Below are 5,193 nucleotides of genomic sequence, written 5' to 3' on the forward strand. Positions count from 1 at the left end.
TATCTTTTCATATATCTAAAATATTTTGTAATAAAAAATTAGAAAGTAAAAATGTTTATTCATTCAACAAATATTTGGGACGTGCTTCCCCTGTGCCTGGCCCTGTTTTATCACTGGGGATAGAGCAGTAACGAGACCGCCACGATTCCTCCTTTCATGGGGCTCGAATTCCTGTGGGGGGATTGTTTGGATGAAGTACCTTTTTTTTTTTTTTTTTTTATGAAGCACTTTTTATATAAATGATTATTTCTTTGGCATCAATTCCTAGAAGTGGAATCACTGGCCAAACAATACAAACATTTTACGACTCCTACTGCCTCCCTCCTGCCAGACACCCTGCAGTCCCACCAGCGAGCCCAGTGGTGCCCAGGTCCCCACGCCATGCCAGCTGTAGGTAACTTTTCCCCTCTTTGGGGGCAAAAATAGTATCTAATTTACATTTCTTTAGTTACTAGCAGTTAAAGTAATTACAAACAAGGTGGAACAGTTTTCAAATGTTCGTTGCCTGCATATTTTCAAATAAAGTTATTTTTATTTTTTTTCCCCCAAAGCCCCAGTAAATAGTTGTATGTCATAGTTGCACATCCTTCTAGTTGCTGTATGCGGGACGCTGCCTCAGCATGGCCAGAGAAGCCATGTGTCGGTGCGCGCCCGGGATCCGAACCTGGGCCACCAGCAGCAGAGCTCGAGCACTCAACCGCTAAGCCACGGGGCCGGCCTCAAGTTATTTTTATTTTTTAAAAATCAATCTGTAAGGACTATTTTTAATTTTATTAAAACTTTGCTGGTCACATTTGTTGCAATTATGTTCCCCATCTGATTTTTTTCCCTTATACCTCTGTTTATATCATTTTTTACACAATTTTTATGTAGCAAAATCTATCCACCTTTTTCTTTATAATTTATTCCATTCTCTGATACTTAAAGTCCTTGCCCATTCCAAGATCCAATAAACAACTCCTATATATTTTTTTTATTAAAAATGGTTTTAGGGGTTGGCCCCATGGCTGAGTAATTAAAGTTCTACGCACTCTGCTTGGGCGCAGACCTACTCCACTCATCAGCCGAGCTGTGGAGGCATCCCACATACAAAATAGAGGAAGATTGGCATGGATGTTAGCTCAGGGCTAAGCTTCCTCAAGCAAAAAAAGAGGAGGATTGAAAATGGGGGCTGGCCCCGTGGCTTGGTGGTTAAGTGAGCGCGCTCCACTGCTGGCGACCCGGGTTCGGATCCCGGGCTCGCACCGACGCGCTGCTTCTCCGGCCATGCTGAGGCCGCGTCCCACATACAGCAACTAGAAGGATGTGCAGCTATGACACACAGCTATCTACTGGGGCTTTGGGGGGAAAAATAAATAAATAAAATCTTTAAAAAAAAAAAAAAAAAAGAAAATGGATGTTAGCTCAGGGTGAATCTTCCTCACCAAAAACAAAACAAACAGAAAATAGTTTCATCATTTGCATTTACTATCAACAAAAATATTGTAGTTGTGGGTTGGGAGGGGGAGAAAGCACTTGGATTTTGAAAAACTTCCCCGGGTGCGATATCCTTGCCCTCCTCTCCCTGCTTCCAAGAACCCCCTGTTTTATTCACCTGGAATTTATTTTGGTATATGGGCTAGGTATCTAATTTTTTTTTTTTTTTTGGCACCCAAGAAAAGTTAACCAACTGTCCTATACCATTTACTGAATAATATCTTCCTTTCTCTTCTAATCTGTGGGGTCACATTTAAGTCATGTACTAAGTGTCTGTGTTTACAGTTGATGGACTGTTTCTGGACTTTACAGTTTGCGCCATCACTCTACTCTTCTGTGAGGTCGCTGTTATTTTGATTATTGCAGCTACATGGTAACATCTGGTCAGGCAAGCTCCAATGTCCAACCACTCTTCCTTTTCAAAACTTGCTTAGTTATTCTCACTCAATTATTCTTCAACATTAATCTTTGAATGAAGTGTTAAAAAGCCGTGATAACTTTTATTACAATTGCGTTAAACTCATAAATATATCTAAGAAAAATCTACAACTTTGAAATAGTCATTATGCCCATCTAACTAGTTACAGCTGTTATGTAGAAGAGAAATTGATTTATCTAGATTTATTTCATGCCAACCAAGCCTTGCTAAACACAGCATGCCAGGAATGTGCTAAATACTGTATGTGGGTACAAACACAGCAAATATAATCTCCTAAAAGAGGTTGCCTATCACTAAGCCAAGTCAGAACACAGATGCAGATGAAGGAGAAACTGATTTAAAAGTACAATTGGATAAATTTTGACATGTGTACACCCATAAAATTATCACCGTGGTCAAGAGATTGAATGTGTTCATCAATCCCAAATTTTCCTTGTGCCCCCATGTAATCCATCCTCTCATTCCCCTCCTCCATCTCCAGGCAACCACTGACTTGCTTTCTGTCACTGTATATTAGTTTGCATTTTCTAGAATTTTAATATACATGGAGTCATACAGAATATACTCATTTTTGTCTGGCTTCCTTCACTCATCGTAATGATTTGAGATTCATCCATGTTGTTGCCTGTATCAGCAGTTTCATTCCTTTTTATTCTGAGTAGTATTCCACTGTATGGATATACCACAGTTTGTTTATTCATTCACCTGTAGATGGACATTTGGATTTTTTCCAGCTTTTGGCTATTACTGGTAAAGCTGCTATGGACATTCACATACAAGTCTTTTTTTTTTTTTTTTTGTGAGGAGGTCAGCCCTGTGCTAACATCTGCCAATCCTCCTCTTTTTCTGCTGAGGAAGACTGGCCCTGGGCTAACATCCGTGCCCATCTTCCTCCACTTTATATGGGACACTGCCACAGCATGGCTTGCCAAGCAATGAGTCAGTGCGCGCCCGGAATCTGAACCAGCGAACCCCAGGCCGCTGCAGTGGAGCGCGTGCACTTAACCACTTGCGCCACCAGGCCGGCCCCCCACATATGAGTCTTTGAATGGCCATATGCTTTTGTTTCTCTTGGGTGAATAGCTAGGAGTGGAATGACTGGGTCACATAGTACGTATATATTTAACTTTTAAAGAAACTGCCAAATTGTTTTTTAAAGTGGTTGTACCATTTCACCTTCCCACTAGCAGATGCTAAGGCAATTCAGTGGATAGCCTGTCACCAAACGATCCTCGAACAATTGGATATACACATGCAAAAACCAAAATAAAATATAAAACAAGAAGCTGCTGTTCATTCCTCATGCCATGTTCAAAAATTAACTCAAAATGGATCACTGACCTAAATGTATAGCCTGAAACCATAAAAGTTCTAGAAGAAACTACTTTAAAATGCTGAGATTGGGTCATATTCCACTGAGGATATGGCATTTGAGCCAGCCCTTGTAGAAGGCAGAATTGAAAGGACTTGGCAACAAACTGGATGTTATGGAGTGACAGAAGGGTCAACGGTGACCTGATGTCTCAACTAGTTTCTTACTGGCAAGATGACAAGATTATTAACATAGCAATGATGAGGCATACTGAAGGGGTAGTGGGTTCAGAAGTAAAAAAAGAACACTTGAGTTGCACCAAGTCTGGGGAGATACCTCTAGCAGACAACTGGAAACATGGCCCTGCAGCATGGGGAAACTAGGAGGGAGGTAAGAATTTCCAAAATACTTGCATAATAATAACAGATAAGGGTGGATGGTCTCGCCAAGGCATAGAATATAGAGTGAGGCAGAGTTGAAGACACAGTCTTGGAGAACACCAACATTTAGGGGACAATGGAGGGTAAAAGATGTAAAAAAAAGAAGCTAAGATGGAGCAGAGCCAAAAATGCTGCAGGAAGACCAGGTGGGATGATTATCTTTGACTCTGTCTTGATCTTACAGCCTGTATTCAATATGTCAGGAAACCTTGGGGGCTCTATCTTCAAAATACATCCAGAATCCAACCACTGCTCCTAAAGGAGGTCACCCATAACTGAGCCAAGTCAGAACATCATGGGATGTAACAGAAGATGCAGGTAAAGGAGAGACTGATTTAAAAGTACAATTGGATAAATTGTAATAATTAGCACCCCCGCTGCTACCCTCCTGGTTTAAGCCACCATCGGGTCTCACCTGCTTTGCTGCAATAGCTTCCTTACCTGTGTTCCTGTTTCTTCCCTTGCTCGATGCAGGATATTCTTAATAGAGCAGCCAGAGGAATCTTGACAGAATTTAAAGATTGGAGTTCAAGCAGGTCACCTCTCTGCTCAACATCCTACAATGGCTCCCCATTTCACTTACAGTAAAAGCCGAAGTCCTCGGAATGCCTACCAGGCCTCACATGATGGCCTCCTCCAACCCCCACCCCTTTGACCTCATCTCCTCTTCTATGATTCTCTTCCATTCTCCCCATGGCTTACTCCACTAGGCCACTCCGGCCTACTTGCCACTCCTTGAATGTGACAAGCACACTCCTGCCTAAGGACTTTTGCCCTAACTCTTCCTTCTGCTTGGAATTCTCCTCCTCTAGATATGCAGCTGTGTCATTACTCCAGTCCTTGCTCACTATGTAAAATTCTAACCTGGTGTCCCTTCCACACTGGACCCCCATCACTCCCAACCCTCCTACCCCCTCTACTATTTTTCCCAACAGCATCTATTGCCTTCTAGGATACTATAGAAGTAATTCATTAATTAACATTCATTTTGTTTATTTCTTATGATCCGTCTCTCTCCTGCTAAACAGATAAAGCTCCTTAGGGCAAGGAGATTTGTCCATCTGTTTACTGATGTATCCCAAGTGCCTAGAACAGTACCTGCCTCTTAGTAGACGCTCAATAAATATTTAAGTAAATGGGGCCGGCCCCGTGGCGTAGCAGTTAAGTGCACACGCTCCACTGCTGGCGGCCCGGGGTTCCATCCTGGGCGTCCATTGACGCACCGCTTGTCAGGCCATGCCGTGGCGGCGTCCCACATAAAGTGGAGGAAGATAGGCACAGATGTTAGCTCAGGGCCAGCCTTCCTCAGCAAAAAATGAGGAGGATTGGCATGGATGTTAGCTCAGGGCTGATCTTCCTCACAAAAAAAAAAAAAATTAAGTAAATGGATGAGAAGAATCCTCACTAAGTCATTGTTAACTCTATATCATATTATTTCATTGGGCTCCATTTCCCAAACTGGTGTTCCACAGTAAAATAAACTTGGAAGGTATTACACTGTATCCATATCTCTCTGGAAGAATCAC

This window comes from Ceratotherium simum, chromosome 4 (genome assembly GCF_057802395.1).
Source record: "Ceratotherium simum simum isolate JZ-2026a chromosome 4, ASM5780239v1, whole genome shotgun sequence".
NCBI lineage: Eukaryota > Metazoa > Chordata > Mammalia > Perissodactyla > Rhinocerotidae > Ceratotherium > Ceratotherium simum.